Consider the following 17773-nt stretch of genomic DNA (forward strand, 5'->3'; position numbering starts at 1 on the left):
CAGAGAGAGAGGGAGACCCAGAATCCAAGAAGCAGGTTCCAGGCTCTGAGCCATCAGCACAGAACCCGGCGTGGGGCTCAAACCCACGAACCGTGAGATCATGACCTGAGCCAAAGTCAGACGCTCAACCAACTGAGACACCCAGAAGCCCCAACCAATCGTCATTTTCTAAAGCACCACTGAGGAAAAGCCAGAGGTTAAGGCTGGAAACAAAGCCCATATGAGGACAGGTGAGACTCAACAGTTGGGGGTCCCCTGCTCTCCATGCAGCTTGTCTGGACTTGGGAGGAGGAAAACTTCCTCCTAACAGGCCAAAAGCAGCAGAGAACTTGCTCCTCTTGACCCCTTGGTGGCCACTTTTATGGCAGCTAAGGCACCACCAATCCCTCACCTCCCAGTGCCCTGGGTGCTCTACCCAAGGCTTTGTGAACTGTTCATAGCATCGGAGCAGAATCTGGAATCCCAGATGAGGTACAGTTCTCATTGCAGAGAGGTAAAGCCCAGGGCCCAAAGCATCCACGAGCCTACAGATAAGAGAATTTAGGAAGATGTCATCTCCTATGTGCTGGGTGTCTGACATCATTTGTGTCAGCCAATCTGTGTCTGGCACAGTTTTTAGAGGCCATGTGGCTATAAGATGGCTCCAACACATGAAACGGCCTGAAACTGCTGGACATTCCCCTCCTATTCCACAACTATAGCCCTGTGACAGGCCCTTGGACAGAACACAGGCTCATAATGAGAACCTCCAGACCTGTGACCATGCTGCCGAGGCAGGGAGGGCTGGTGATCCCCGGGGATCCTGTAACATACTCACTTATCACACCCTTGAGTGCACAACTCAGAACAGACATCAGGATCACTGTCCAGGAGTGTCCCAGGTTAACCTTTCTCCTGCTGCCTGGCTGGGCCTCCGTGCCATTCTCAGCAGCGTGGGCAAGCATCAGCCCCAGGGCTCAGCTGATCCTTGGCTAGTGGATGGGTGGCTTCCATGTGTCCCTGGGAATAAAAGAGGAGGCGTTCATTAGCTTCAACTGCCCCAGCCCCAACCCACCAGGCTAGTCGGAGGGGCAGCCTCAAGATGAACGCTACAATTGCCTCAAGGTGAATGCTACAATTTTCAGTACCAGGCAGTCAGCCCATCCAGGCCACTGGGCCCCTGTCCTGGAACCTATTACCTCCTCTGTGCCATCCTGCTTGCTCAGGTCTGGTTAATCCAGCAATGACAGCCTGGGATGGATCCCAGGCAATGCACACTCAGGGCTAGGACTTAGGGCTTCTTGCACCATGAGTAAATGTGTGCACATTTGTAAATCTGAGAGGGGGTATAATTTTAGAATCCAGTGCCATTCTCATTTAGCTTCGAATTACACTCTCACCTTCACCCTGCAGTGGCTACATCTTTCTCAAGGGCGGTCAAGAACCCCAGACAAGTAGGGCATTTGGGGAGTCAAGCACAACTACACAGAAAAACAAGCACACCAACAAAATGTGTGCTAGACCCTCTCCCTGCAATAATCCCACCACCCTAATATTTATTTCATTCTATTATATCACTGTGATTGTTGAGGCCCTTCCTATTAACATCAATAACATAAGGGTGCCTGGGTGGCTCAGTCGGTTAAGAATCCGACTTCAGCTCAGGTCATGATCTCATGGTTTGTGGGTTCTAGCCCCACATCTGGCTATGTGCTGACAGCTCAGAGCCTTGAGCCTGCTTCAGATTCTGTGTCTCCCTCGCTCTCTGCCCCTCCCCCACTAGCATTCTGTCTCTGTCTCTCAAAAACGAACTAAAAAAAAAAACCCACATTAAAAAATTAAAAAAAAAAAAACAGACTACATGCTGATACAAATCTGGCCCCTTGCCACATACATCTTTTTAATATATACCTAAGATTTGAACATTTGATAGATATTCCGGCTTTATATGAAAGTCCTGAAGCTTCTCTGAAAACCCCTTGAGTGCAGCACCATCTGCACGAGACTAAGGACAGAAGTCAGGTGCAGCGTGGCCCTATAGCAGGACAGGGGTGGAAGCCGGGACCATTCCCCCCACGGATGGCCAAACAGTCCTCCACAGAGGCGCCACCGGAGCTGGTGCCCACAGCCAGCTTCCTCCCTGCCCATACCTCCCAGGCTCTCTGAGCTCCCTGAGCTGGCAACTTGCAAGGCAGCATGGGAGCTGAGGAGAAGTGAAAGGGCAGAATTCACTGCATGCACAGGTGCTTGTGGCCCAGAAGGCTGTGCACCCCTGGGTCACCAGCCGCTGCACCCCCCTCTTCCTGCACTGAGACAAGTGAAGGACGGAGAGCAAAACGCAGTGGGCTGCTGTGCTCCCTGGCTCCTCCCCAGCTGCTCTACATACAGAAGCCTCAACCTGCCCCACCTGTCGATCCTCCTCCCTTCTCCCAGCCAGCCTGGCACATACCCATTACCTCAAGGAAAGGGCTTTCATGGGGCATGTCCGATACCCCCTCTACCCCCAGTACCACCATGACCCGTGCCTGGGAGTTCAATCCCACCCACCGGCACTTCCCCTTCCCAGGGGAACTAAGCAGGCCACATCAACAAGCACGAGACAAAACAGAAACAGAAACCAAAGCCCACATCCTGGCAGCACAGCCTGCTGGTCGCTGCAGTCAGCCCTGGGAGCCCGCCACTGCTGGCTGAAATGCCGCCCTGGCAGATGAAGCCGCTGCAGTCAGAAGAGGCTCCTTTCCGAGGCTGGCCTGGCACCGGACACCTCCTGCTTCCTGGTCTGAGGCTCTTCCACCAGGGAGCTGCCGGGGGCTGGACAAGGAGGCAACAGTCTAGCAGGGGTCCCACCCCTGCCTCCGAGTACACATGTTGTCCCCAGCCCCCGCTGACACTCCCTGGCCCCTCAGAGCAGGTCCCTGGTGTAGGTGGCATGAGGCTCCTTTGTGGACCACAGGGCGTGAACTAGAAGTTTTTGGAGCATATGAATGTGTGAAGAGCCCTTATAGCAACTAATGTGGGCAGAACTTAAAACTCTTTTTCCAGTACATCATCCCTCATGATTCTCCCAAGACTCCTGCAGGCCTCCCTGCAGGAGAGAGGGAGGTGGGAGTTATCACCACCCACCCTACCCCACTCCCACCCCCAACCCCATTTCAGAGACGAAAACTCTGAATCTCAAGACATTAAGAGATTAGGCCAAATCTACACATTTGACTCAAACCCTGGTCTTTAGGCTCCAGAATCACCCCTCTCCCCATACATCATGACTTCAAGCTGCTTCCCATACGTCTGCATGCACCTGTCCCTCATTCACTATAATCTACTTAGTCTGTTCTGTAAGCCGCTTATTTGTAAGCATACAGCCCGAGTCTGTCTGTCCAGCTTGATCAACATGCCCAGGCGCTCCTCTGAGACCTGCTCCCTCCTCATTCCTTTGTGAACACTCCTAAGCCCCCAGCTATTCCATCACTGATGTTCCCACAGGACTTTGAACATCCTTCCATTGAAACATAATGTCCCATCTTAAAGTTATTATTGTCTGTTTCCCCCTCCACATGATGAATTCCTCGAGGCCATGGAATTTCTTTTGGATGGATGGACAAGCAAGGCTGAGAAGGGCCCAGCTAAATGCTTGGGTGATTGCACCATCCAGTGTTATCAACCAAACAGTGATGTCTAGTGTTCTTCCCCAATTTTCAGGCCACCTCATCATGGAAGGGCTGTCTCCCACAAAGCACCATAAATATTGGTTTACAGCGGCCAGGGCTATCTTTGCAAATGAGGGAATAAAGGATGATGTTCACTCTCCTCCCACCTCCAAGAGCCATCACCTGGACAGAGGGGTCAGGACAGACGAGTGGATGCCTTGGGTAGGGACGACAGAGAAGACATGTCACACGAGGAAGGCTAGGGAAGGAACAAAATGTCCCAGGCATCCCAGGAGAAACTGCAGGCTCCTATGTGGGCAAGGGTCCAAGCTGAGGCTCAGGTCAGAGAATAACAATGCCTATTCTGTTATTTCTACAATGTGCTGGCACTCTCAAAAGGCACATCCAGTTTTCATGCACATAGCATTCATTTCCCAAAGAGGTTTAACCAGCAGCTGCTGGCAGGAAAGTCCCTCTGCATCATTCTCTCCCCTCCACTATAACTATTTAGGGTAAGCTGGACTTGCAGGATTGAAGCTCTACTTCCCTGACCGGAACCTAAAAACCAAACCTCCCCCCACTCTCTGCCCTCTCTCCATGGCCCAGAACCTAAGACCGGAGCCAGGAAGTGGCAGGCAAATACATCCCTTTGTCCCTCTCAATCTCCTCGTCCCCAGATCTCCCCTCAACCCTAGGTGCCTACAAAGTAAAGAGTAAATGCCCCCCAAAACCCACTGGGGGAGCCCTCTGCTTACTCAAAGTGTCCTGGTTCTTCCCACGGGATGCAGAATTGCTTTTACTTGTCCTGTAGTAAGACCAGCTCAGAACACAAGCAGATTTGGCAACTTCTGGAGTCAGTGAGAGACTATGTGAAAGTGCAAATGCACCTGTGTCGACTCAGCTCCCTCAGGGGAAGACCTAAGCCCTTGGGCCTGACTGCCATGGAAGAGGTTGGTGTACCTGGGAAACAGGCTGCCCACACGCTCCATTTGACCCTGTCTTTCCACTCCATGCCCCCTCGTTTAGGGCTTAGAGTCTAGGTTTCTCTGCCTGCCGGACATCTCACCAATCTGTCTTCTTCCTCACTTGCAGGCTACTCTGTCCTGTCACCCTCCTCTCCTTCCTTCCTTCTCCCCAACCAGCCCCTCCTGCCTTGCGTGCCTTTCTCCATGTCCCCTTCTAAACAAACCCTGACCACCCATCCCCTACACCTTGGGAGGTGGTCTCTGGCCCTGTGCCCCTCCTCTTTCCTTCCCACCCCACCCCCTGGCCCTGGGTAGCTGCTGCCTGCTGCCTAAAAGGCTGGACAGCTGCTGGGCTCTCTAATTAGCTGCCTGGCTGCCGTCCCAGAGCAAGGCATGTGTTACAGTAAAGAGCTGCCTCACCTCCCCTTCATCTCAATAATCCCCTATGCAGATCCCATCAGGCAGCAGCTGAGGGGCCCTGGAATCCTGGTCACGTGAGACCAGCAAGGCTTCTCCTGTCATCTGGAAAAGGACAGTCAGTAGCCTAACAGCATCACTAAGTGACCAGGAATTTATTTATCAAGGTTCTCCCTATTACTGCCCATGTCCTTAGGGTATCCCATAGGTTACCCCACCACCTCCATACCTTTGGAGCAATGGGAACCCTGCCCTGCCCCTTAGTTGCCTCACCAGTAGAGGCAGAAAGATGCCCAGTGAGCCTTTTGGAGGATAAGCGTGAGCCCTCTGAACAGCATGACACCCAGTGGCCTGCTTTTCACAGCTTTCTATAGCCAAGCCACCCCCAGAGATTTCTAAACAACCAGAGACTTAGTCCAAGAAGTCCTGTGGAGGCTAACATGTTTATTCAAGGTGTTGTATTCCAGTGGTCAACAAATATTTATCAAGCACCTGCTGAAGGCCAGGCACTGAACTGAGTGTGAATAAGACAATGTTCCTGCCCCCTTGGAGCTCACATCTCTGTGGGGAGACAATGATTAGGCCAGCTGACATGCCGTAATGTCTGATAATAAGCCACAAAGAAGGGGAGATGCCTGGTGAGGACAGAGAAACTGGATGTGGAGAGCACGTCTTAAACTTCTCTAAGGAGGTAGCATTTGGGCATAGATGAGAAAGATGCAAAGAAACCTTTCTTTCTTTCTTTTTTTTTTTAAGTGATTTGTGTGTGTGTTTGAATGTTTATTTATTTATTTTGAGAGAGAGAGCTCAGGGAAGCAGCAGCAGCAGCAGAGAGAGAGAGAGAGAGAGAGAGAGAGACAGAGAATTCCAAGCAGGCTCCACACTCAGCATGAAGTCCAACGTGGGGCTCGACCCCACCACCATGAGATCACGACTTGAGCTGAAATCAAGGGTCAGACACCCAATTGACTAAGCTACCCAGGCTCTCTGCAAAGAAGGCTTTCAAAGAGCTCTGGGAAAAGCATTCCAGGCACAGGGAATAGTAAGTAAAAAGACCCTGAGGGAGGAGCAAGCTAAAAAACAAGTTTGAGAAACAGCAAGGCCAGAGCAATTAAAAAGTGTAATTAAGGGGTCAAACGTTCCCTGCCCCTCATTGCAAAAGTCATCTGGTGGTCCCTACAGTGCCAGATGGGCCATGGCAAAGCCCCAGTTGCCAAGGGGACATGCCCAGCACAATTGCCTTGTGGGCAGGGGCTGGAAGGTGCAGGTCCCAGTCAGCTTTGGCAATATATTTATTAACAAATAAAAGTAAAGTTAAATCTTTTGTTGACTGATGGCCTGGATTTTCCACCTGTTTCCCATCAAAAGAATTTAAGTAAATTTACTAGGCCTTCTCTAACCTGATTATTTCACTTTAACAAGAAAGTAAATGTTCCTTTTTAACTCCACCTAGTTTGTTAAGTTTTCTGTCATCTGAAATCAAGAAAATCCTGACTAACACAAGTAATTTTCCCCCACCTGGAACATACCTTTTTGGCATGAGAATCACGTATCTGAGCACCACCTGCCCACCTCTGCCACCATGCAGACCAGTGGCTCTGCCCTTGCACACAGTTAGGAGAACTGGGAATAAGGTCAGATGCCTAGCTAGCTGCGTCCCTCTCAGCAGGATGTCTATAGTTTTGGGGGCTCCAAACCTCCCTTCTGGGTGCTGCCCAGACTTTGTCATTTCCCCTTTCACCACACATGACCCTTGCCAGCAACCTAGCGTGCCTTGACTCTCTTCCAAAAACTGGATATGGGAAAACTAATAGTGCAAGAACAAGTAGTGCACAACTAGATTGTTTTTCTATAAGCTCTAGAACAGCATTGTCCAATTTGATAGCTACATGTGGCTATTTAAATTTAAATTTACTAAAAATGATAAAATTAAAAATTGCATCCCTCCATTGTACTAGCCACATTTCCAGTGTTCAGCAGCTACATGTGGCTAGTGTCTACCATATTGGACAGTGCAGATATACAACATTTCCATCATCACACAAAGTTGTATTGAGCTGCACTGCTCTGGAGCTTATCCAGAGTGACCAGAAGGCTGCCAAACATACAGACTTAAAACTCAGCTACATTTTCTTGCTCTTGGAAAAGCTTTTCTTGTGAATAGATACCCCTGCCCTTCCTCTCTTCCTCAGGCTCAGGCCTAGTTAACCATTGTTAAGATGGGGGGGTGGGGGGAGGGTGAACCATTGTTTTATGAAAGTCTCTGTCCACTGTGACTTATATCCAAGAACCAGGAGAGGGCTCTTGCTGAATGAGGTCAGCCCCTGCGTCTCTGGCTATAACTCAGTCTAGGGGTGCTGCCTGGAGTGTTTAAAAAGTCCAGAGTGTTTATTGGGCACCTCCTGTGTGCCAGGCAGCTTCCACACAGAACCCCTCACAAGTCTGGGATGGAGGCATTAACTCAGATTTACTCAGGAGGGGTTGGAAACTCAAAGAAGTTAAAGGGAGGGTCAAGTTTTTACTAGCACTTTTTTCTCTTACACCACTCAGGAGAGATGGGGATGTATGGACAGGAAATAGGGGACTTCATGTACCCACAGCAATGGGCCACCAACAGTTGACAGTGGGTTCTCATGTCAGCTGCCCCTCCCAGCATATTCAAGTCCACCAGGGCCTTGGGAGAGCTGCCTCCAAGGGTCTGCCCATGAAGGCCCAGTTATTGAAAGACACCACATTGAAACCACAGGAAGGCCACAATACAGAAGACAAACCTGAGAAGGTGGTAGGGGTTGGAACACAGACATGTGGCATTTCTCCTGGGCAAAGAAGGGAGGGGCATGAGAAAATTTTGTTATAGAAAGCTATATGAACCATGAGTTCCTTACCTTTGCCTCCCCATGTCCTGGGTAAAAACTCAACATATAGTAGGGACTCAACATCCAAGTGCAGAATGAGGAAAAAGGCAAGGCGCAGGTACTCCATGAGTGAGGGAGGAGGCCCGGCCAAGACAAGACTGAACAGCAGATGCACTGGGGGAAACACAGGAATGAGATGTACTGAAGGAGCTGTGACAGTTGCTGTCTGCTCTACATGTGACCCAATCTGAATGTCCCCTTCATTTAAGTAATGGCCCAGAGGAAAGGACAGCATACACCCGGCTGGGTCCTGACTGCAGCCAGGCACTTCCACCATGAGCGTAAGCCCTGCAGCCCTGGCCCTCCACTCAGCCTCTCGCTGGACAGCTCCATCTACTGTGAAAGCACTGAGCCTTGCATCATGTTCAAAATATGGCTCCAAACAGCACTTAGGCAAGAGTAATTAAAGGGATGTTATCCCAGTCAGTCTCTCATTAGCCACATAATTAGACTGGTGAAAATAATTAACATTCCTTTTGACAAAGGAAACAGAGGGCCCATTACATTCATTAGGACAACCTCAAACTAGCCTGAGGAAGGCTGAGAAGAGAACTCATCACCTCCCACCTCTGCACAGGACAGAGTCAGCATCAGGTAACACAGACCTGGTGATGAGTCCTGGCTGAGGCCTGGATGCCCCAACGTATGTGTTACAGATAAAAAGTAACACCCACACATATTCAGAGAAGAAAGACTTGAAGGAAATGCATGACTATATCACTATGGCAGGACCAGGGGAATATACCTGCCACCCCCAAGGCCCCAGAAAATGGCAGAAGAGACATTTTCTAGGAAGAGTAAATCCATTACAGCACCAGAAAACAAGGAGTGATATGGGGTCCCTGAAGATGGAAGGCAAATGGGAATAAACTGATGGAGAAACCACAACCCCCAAAATAAAACCATGAAAAAAATAACAATATTAATAGTAACTGACACACAGCATATAAATATGACAGACACTATTCTTAGAACTTTGTATTATTTCATTTAATATTCACAGTATCCTTTGAGATAAAAACTACTATCATCCTCACTTTATGAATAAGACTCAGAGTTACACAGCTTTCTCAAAGTCATGGTACTAATAAGTGCTGGGTTAGGATCTGAACCCAAGCAGGTGAGGCGAAGGGTTTTGTGCTCAGTCAGAGGAGCAGCTCTGGGGGCTCCAAGTTTGGAGCCAGCACACTGGGGGCTCATGAGAAGCCCTGAGTGATGGGTGATTGGATTTGGAGCAGCTGGGCCCCTATCCCACCTCTCCACCCATGTTTGTGTCCTGGAACTTGGGGTAGGGGGGCAAGGGACACCTAGACACCAGTCCCTAGCAGACACATCCCACCCCCTGTTCACAACCAGTGATTGGCATGGAACTAGGGTTCACAGAGTGGTGACTGAAAAATCTCACAATACAAAGAGAGGAACACATAACAAAGACTCACCAAACATTTGACAGAAACCAAAACTGCCAGAAAAGCACCAAATTTGAGAACAGAAGTTATAAAGAAAGCAAAATAAAGTTGACAGAATGAAACGTTTTTAAAGCACAATGAATATTCCCTGAGGGATGGGAAGGGCTACTGAATCCATGAACCAAAATAAGACTGACACCAGAAGAATGATAAAGATCTTACAAGTGAAGGAAATACACCATGGCTAACCCATTATCTGGGGATGAAAGAATAGAGTAACCTCATTAAAATTTTTCTTTATGTATTTCTATTTTTCTAAACTTCCTATACTGAATATATATCCCTTTGAGTACTGGAAAAGTTACTTTTTAAAATGTCTGGCGTGAGGTGGGCGCTCAGTAAGATTTGGTAGACCCTGCCCCCATGTCAACCCTTAGCCCTATCCAGGCCAACCCATGATTCACTGCTCCCCAGTCACACAATCCACACCCCCAAACTCCCGGTCTCTGTGCACATAGCTGCCCTCCTGGAGTGCCTTTATCTCTCCTCCCTATTTACCCATATTTGCCTTTTCTTCAAGGCCCACTCAAAGATTACTCGCATTAACAAAAGGTCCCTGAATCCCCCTCAACCCAAACTCCTAAGGGCACCTAATTCTCCAGGGTCATGGGACAGGTCTGGTTGAGCTGCCCTATGGGGTCATAGTGCTGACAACTTACCTGCCCTTTACCTTTCAGTGAGTCCAAGTCTGTTCTCCCAACTCTACTGTAGGCTTCTTAAAGACACCAAGAGGCATGAGCCTTCTTTTTATATCCCCCTGTGCCCAAGAAAAGCTGAGAAGCTTTCACAAGAACATGCTTACAGGTCAGTTGAGTGAATGACGAATGAATTGCTCTTCCTGGTGGGAGTAGAAGTGGCAAACTATTGTGGAGATTTGGTTACTCAACAGGGTGGGGCCCAGCATGGCACATAGGTGGGGTGCCCCAAATGGGCCACCTGGTTTCGTTCCAGACAGCTTTGAACTCCTACCCCTTGCCTAGGATCCAGAAATACCTGTAAACCCAGAGGGTATGATTGGTAAGTCTAAGGTCAAAATGTTGATGAGAAAGATATTTATATGGTCTTAAGGTATCTCCCACAGATTGCTTACTAGTAGTGAGGGAAAATTAGTAAGTGCACAGTGAAGAAATTGGACAACACCTTAACCAAGAGCTCTAACTTAACACCACATCATAAGGGACAAATGGCCAGCCAATGCCTCTAGATGTAAGACATTGAAAAAGACGCAACATCACTCATGTAAACCCCAGTCAGGAGTGTATAACCCAGAGTCTAAACATGAGGCAACAGCAGACAAAATCCAAGGAGAAAAATATTCTATTTTTTTAAAAATGGGGAGGGGAGGCTATATTCTTCAAAAATGTCAATGTCATGGGGGCACCTGGTTGGCTCAGTCGGTTAAGCATCCAACTCTTGATTTTGGCTCATGTCATGATCTCACAGTTCTTGAGCTTGAGCCCTGCATTGGGCTCTGCACTGACAGCACGGGGCCTGCTTGGGATTCTCTCTCTCCCTCTCTCTCAAAAATAAATAAACTTAAAAAAAAATGTTTTTAAGTCAATGTCATGAAAGACAAAGAAAGACTAAGGAACTATTCTAGAGGCAAGGGGACTAAATGCAATATGAGATTCCAGAGTAGACCCTGTACTGAAGAGGGGAAAATGCTATAAAGGACACTGTTGGGTCAGTTGACAAAACTGGAATACTGCCAGCAGATTAGATAAAGTATTGTATCAATGTTCAATTTGCTGAAGGTTATATAAAACAATATCTTTATTCTTAGAAAACCCACACTGAAATGTTTACAAATAAAGGTCCCTCATTTAGGCAACTTAATCTTAAATTCCAAAAAAAAATTTAGACAGAGAAGGAACATAAATGATAAAAAAAAAATGAGGCAAATGTTTAAAAAAGTGAATCTGGATAGAGTATTTGGGTGTTTTGTACTATTCTGGCAACTTTTCTGTGACTTTGAAATTACTTCCAAATAAACAGTTTGGAGAAAAAAAACAACAAAAGAGCCCCTTCCACTAGACAGGGTGTGGGGTAGGAGTGGAGAAGACATAGAGAGTAAATCCAGGGAGAACATCGGTCATCACATGTCTGCACTGGGCACAAATATAACCTTTTGGGTCTATTTTTATTACATATGGTTAATATTTTCTGGAGATGTTTTGACATCACTTCTGTCCACAAGCCCACCATAATGAGTCAGGTTGTATTTGTTAAACCACAGCCTTCTAGGTGTTTCACGATATTTCATTCCCCCTGCCCCATCACCACCAAATTCTGTAGCTAGTCCTATTCAGACTGCCTGACCTTAGGCCCTTAGGCCATATTCCTCCCTTTGGAGATCTCGTGCTGGCTTTCTGGGGTGCATGTCCCATTTCCCACACCCCACCACCATCACCACCACTGGACTCCAGAGTAGACTTTGCTCCCACCACACACACACACACACACACACACACACACACACACAGAGCCTCCCTCCCCAGGTGCCCTGTCATAGCTGGGTGTGGTCACCTTTAACACAGCCAGACAGCTGACCCAGTCTCTTTAAGCAGGCTCACTGCAGGCCACAGGGAATCAAGCAAACCATCACATTGTACAAATTCATTTATTAATTCAGAAATTAATATGATCTGATATGCATCTTTTATGGGCAGACTCCTCAATGCTATGTAGGTTGGAGTATGAAAGCTGAAACACCAGAGTGGGGCCAGTAGTTTTTAAAACATTGGAAATATACAATCTTGGAAATTCTACCAACACCAAACACCAGAAAACTAGTAATAATAGTAAATTACACTCTTACAGTGCTTTTTACTTAAATGAGCCCCTTCAAGTTCATCTCATTATTTATGCATTCATTCACACATTCATTAAACAATCACTCAGGATCTGTGTTGTGCCACCAGGGGCAGGCAAAAGCCACAGAGGTAAAGGCCCAACCCGGGCCACAGGAAGCTGCCATTCTACATGGCCCTGAATTGCCCAATTGGCCTGTACACATGTGCTTAGGGTGCCAGCCATGATGGGGCGGTGAAGAAAACTATTTGGAAGGACAGAAAATGAGAGAGTCAAAGAGAAGTTATTGTGACTTTGGTGCACCAATAGATTTTGCTGTTTCTAAAAACATGACTCTATATGATGACTCTATACTGATTTATGTGTAATTATTTATAGGACCATAAGCCCATGAGTGCTAAGGGCCTCTAAAGGTCTTATTCCAGCCCAAACAGTAAGTAGAGGTTGCAATCCTGAATGCCAACAAGGGTCAAGCAGCCAACTCAAATTAGTTAAGACTCAAGAGCTATTAAGAAAGCAGGACTGACAGGTGACTTTTTTGCATGGTTTTAACATATACTGAATTGTCTGGGAGTGCCATCACAGTGCAGTTAGAGGGGATACTATACTTTGTATTCTTTGAAATGTCACCAAGAGCAGTTGACCATCTGGGAAAATCACGTCAACCTCAGCAGCACCTCTCCTGGTATCTGAGTCACCCACACAACACACCTGGATCCTGTGGGTATTTGTGGCTGTTACATTCTCAGTGATTCTCTGCACAGGTTCCAGCATCTGACTTCTTCCTTCTGTTTTCTGTGTAGTTGTGCCTGAGCAATTACATACTAGAATACATGACACTGTATTATAACTAACTTTTCCTTTATTTCTCTGTTATATTACAGTTAGGGCATTATATTGATTTGTTTAAAAAACATGTATATATGTGGGTCATATTATTTAGGAATTTTATTTAGGGTGATCAGAAGGCATTATAAATATTTGCTAGATAAAAAGGGGGCACCATTCCAGATCATGTGCCCTTAGAAGCAAGAGAAACTATAGTGCCAAGGGGAATCAAGGGGTAAACAGAATTAGGGTGGCTTCAAAAGATAAAACCCACAGAAGAAACTCAATGGTCTCTTACAGATATTGACATGAGGATCCTGAATGATGGGTATATAGACAATGTGGTCAACTGATGGGGCATAAGAAGAAAAGTATTCAATTGGGCACCTTTGGGAAATTTCATCTCCATATTTAATTTAAATTATACTATATCTCAGCATTTTCCTGCATAGTGACAATAGGTAAAAGACCACAAGTCATCCATAGGGGCCAGGGAAATGATAAATGGTTTAATGTCTGGAGGCAAAGATGTATTTAGAAGAAGTCAAAGAAACAGGTGCCAGGCTTGGTCTGGGGAATATCTTCTTAATGGATGAGAAGATGAGTAAACAGTATATAAGAGGATGCTTAAGGATATTTATGGAAAATGCTACATTGTGAGGAATCATGGACAGGAATAGGGATAGAGAAATGATCTCAGAGGACCTCCAATAGGTTAAAAGGCAGACCAGAAATATTTAGGGCTCAGATTCTGAGAGGGATGGTTATTTAATGGGGGGGAGGGGAGGATGTGGTCTAAATTCCCATAAGCATGCCCATCGCTGTCAAATAGGGACAAAGGGCTTAAAAAAAAAGATGTCTTTCAATCAAGAGGGGATACCTAACTGATTCGTCCCCAATCTGAGGACACCCAGGGCCTGGGAAGAAAGGAAGGGAGCAGCCTGCCAGCTTGAAGTGCCAAGGGAAGGTCCAGAAGCAAGGCTTTCTGAGCCTGGCTCTTCTACAAACACTCCCAACTCCATCACTTCTCAGTTTCCTCATCAAAAAAAAGAGAGAGAGAAAAAAAAAAAAAGAATAAAACACAATGGAGTGGCACCTGGCTGGCTCAATCAGTAGGGCATGTGACTGTTGATCTTGGGGTCCTGAGTTCAAGTCCCACACTGGGGACAGACATTACTTTAAAAAAAAACCACAATGGAACACTTTAGATTCCATCATTGTACATCTTTCTATTGTTTTCAGGCTATTCCAGGAGTGTGTGTGTGTGTGTGTGTGTGTGTGTGTGTGTATACACACACACACACACACACATATATATGTATACATATATACATATGTATATACATATATACATGTATACATACATATACATATATATATGTATACATATATATATATATATGTTTTTTTTAATGTCAGGTCAAAGCAGATATAGGGACTTACAAGCATTTTGACTCACACATGAGAAGGTGTATCACTTCCTAGAAGGAAGTAGAGGGACCAGGCTCACTTGGACTCCAAAGAAACATCCAGATGTAGGAAGTGCATCCAGGAACCAGTTTACATGGGTCTCTGAGAGCTGATTCAGCCAACAGGGCATCAGATGTTGAAATGAGCTGCAAACACCCAGTAGGTAGCTCCCACTTTGAGGACACACCAGTTCATGCCAGAGTCAGGGAGGTGGGAAGAGGAAAGCATTCTTGGTTCAGGAGTCATGCAGGGTGTCTAAGTGAGGCAAGTGAGGCAAAAAAGGCCCTTGCCTCAGACACAAACTTCAATGTGGTGCCAACAACACTTACAAATCAAGATGAATGATCTCATAATGCAATATTTTTAAAAAATCAAATTGGTAAACGAAGGCACTGGCTGTCATGTTGGAATCAGGGCTGGGATTAGGGCAAGGCCAGAGGCAAAGGTAATGTGAGGTTCTCTGATGTCAGAAGAGTCTTGCATAACAAAGGCCAGTCCCACCCAGAATGCCAATAGCACCTCTGTGGACTAACACCAAACAGCATTACAATCCATTTTCCAAATTCAGAATTCAGAATCTTTTAGATTTTCTAAGAAGTAGTATAGAACACAACCCATGCATTACGTAATCCCCACAGCAGGGTCTGGGGCAGCACCCTCAAGTAAACACATAAACATTTTTGTGGCCACATCTATGAATAGTCACACTCTGCACAGCAGATAAGTCAGATCAGGTTTTGCCATTATACGAGTTAAAGAAAAGCTTTTGGTTTTTGAATGTTTTGGATTTTCAAACTTCAGATAAAGGAGTGTGGGCCTTAATGGCATTACATTAGGTCTCTCAAAGATAAAAGGCAGCAGACTGGACCCAACCTTTTGTTAAAACTTGTGCAGAATAGAACACTGCAAAGTCCTCACTGGTGATCACCCAGAAGAAGGTGATTTCTAAAAGTCAGTCAAACTCAGAGCAGACTTACAGCAGCATTTCCCATCAGTCAACCAACTGATAGTAAATCCATTTTGTGTGTAAAACCCTGGGCAGAATCCTGGGAGGTAAAAAGACATACAAGACACAGTTCCAGCCCTCAAGAGCTTGAAAGATTAGTGGGGACAAGAAGGTAAACATAAATCATGATACACTGAAAACTGAAGGGAGTTAATCCACACCCACAGTTTAAAAATGTCGAAACCATTAGTGGGTGGGAGGGGGGATGGGTTAAATGGGTGATGGGTACTAAGGAGAGCACTTGTGATGAGCACTGGGTGTTGTATTAAATGATGAGTCACTAAATTCCACACTTCAGAAGAGATTCATAAATATGGAGAACAAACTGAGGGTTACTGGAGGGGTTGTGGGAGAGGGGATGGGCTAAATGGGTAAGGGGCATTAAGGAATCTACTCCTGAAATCACTGTTGCACTATATGCTAACTAATTTGGATGTAAATTTTTTAAAGAATAAAAAATAAAATTAAAAAATAATAACAAAATAAATTCCACACCTAAAACTAATGTTTCACCATATGTTAACTAAGTGGAATTTAAACAAAAACTTGGAGAAAAAAAATGTTGAAACCAAGGTTCAGAGAGGTCTCAGGTCTCGCATAAGTTAGCAAAGTTAGCAACAGGCATTTCATGGCACAGATCAGAATCTGGGTTTGCTAACTGCCCTCCACTGCTCTTTGCCGAAAAGCACATAATAAACTGCCAATTTAGTGATGAAATTCCAAGAGGAGTATAAGATCCCAGCTGAAGTGGTTTGGGTCCAATATACCTTTGCAGCAAAAATGAGGTCTGACTTTGAAAAAGGACTTTGATTTGGGGAGGCAGAAAAGCAGAGGGCCCTCTGGACAGGGAAACAATATATGGGCAGGGTAGCCATGCAAGAGTATGAGCCTCCTGTAAAGGACATAGAAGGAGCTATTGGGAAAGGGAAAGGGAAAGGCAGTGCATGGAGACCTTGAATGCCGGAATGAAGAACCTACGCTGATGCCCCTAAGGCAGCATTTGCCAACCGTTTGCTTTCCACCTCATGACTTGCCATGACTGCCCACCACCCTTGTGGGCAGACAGAGTGGAGTGGTTTAAAAGAGCATGCTCTGGGCTCAGATTCTTTCCATCTGAATCCTGGCTCTGATGCCAACTGTGTGACCTTGGACAAGCTGTTAGACCTCTCTTTGTTCAGTTTACTCATTTGTAGGATAGAAATAATATGTGTCTCTCCCATGAGGGTTAAATGAAAGAGCATGTTTATGGTACTGAAAACAGTACCCTGCATTAGGAGTACTCAGTTAAGTGTTAGCTGTTGTTAACTATTTTTATTTAAGTTAAATTTTTAGTTTACTATGTACTGCAGCTGTATCCTGAGCAATAGTAGCCATGAAGTCACGGGCTTCTCATGACAGTTATGGTTTTGATGACACACATGTATCAGGAGGTTGAATCTAAAGTCCTAATTAAGGCACTGAGGATAGCAGGTCTGACACTTCCAAGCCCGTGAGAGGGGCTTCAACAGGACGGCTCAGGAAGCTTGATGTCTGACCCTGCAACTAGGAGGGCATCTGCCTGGCACAGGACCAGCATCTAATCACCACCTGAGGCACAAAAGGTGAGAGACACAGACTGGCCATTTGCTATCAGAGGAGCCAAGGCAGACGGCTGAGCTGGGGGTTCAGCCTGCATTCCCAGCTTCACTGCACCAAAGGCCACACAATTTCTTCTTCTGGCTAATGGGGCCACATGCAAGAGAAGGCTGGCACGAGACCAGAGCAGGTCTTGTCCAAGAGGGCCAGGTGGACAGACTGCAGGACCTTAGCTGGAAGAGGCTGGAGGTAAATCACTGGGTTTTAGGAGCTGAGGAAAGAACAATCATCTAGAATAGAAAGGAAAATTTGCTCTTTTCAAGACAACTGGAAGTGACTGATCCTAGCAAGTGGTGGGGGAGGAATCTCTGAGAAACCCATGAATGTGGCCATAAAGGAGAATCGGCACTACATACCTGCTCTGCCCAGGAAGCTGGAAGCCAGCAGACCACAGGCCTGGCCAAGTGAGCCCTTTCCTGTCCCTCTCAGTCCAGTGACAAAGGACTGGACATATTAACTACTGATCTGAGACTACGTTTTGTGACTTAAAGTGACCACAGGACCTTCTACCACCCAAGAATGACCCAAAAAGTTATGGGGTCTGACTGAGTTTTCATCCCAAGGCCGGGAAAGAATGAATCCCACTGAATAAGCATAAAAGGACAGTGGAAGACAAAATAAAGTCACTTTG

The 17773-nt window shown here is 46.3% G+C and overlaps 1 protein-coding gene across 12 annotated transcripts in view; it reads right to left on the reverse strand.

Annotated features, from left to right (window-relative positions):
• TMEM229B (transmembrane protein 229B) overlaps window positions 1–17773 on the reverse strand; it is a 40018-nt gene that overhangs the window by 14575 nt on the left and 7670 nt on the right. For 8 of the 12 annotated variants that reach the window (XM_047863744.1, XM_047863748.1, XM_047863749.1 and 5 more), the window contains one exon: window positions 818–999. The gene's annotated coding sequence lies outside the window, so the exon portion shown is untranslated. Of the gene's footprint in view, window positions 1–817; window positions 1000–2435; window positions 2575–7893; window positions 7914–10051; window positions 10188–17773 lie in introns of those variants that run through there. The other 4 variants (XM_047863742.1, XM_047863747.1, XM_047863746.1 and 1 more) reach the window with 4 other exon arrangements.

The sequence above is a fragment of the Prionailurus viverrinus genome, chromosome B3 (assembly GCF_022837055.1).
Source record: "Prionailurus viverrinus isolate Anna chromosome B3, UM_Priviv_1.0, whole genome shotgun sequence".
Lineage (NCBI taxonomy): Eukaryota > Metazoa > Chordata > Mammalia > Carnivora > Felidae > Prionailurus > Prionailurus viverrinus.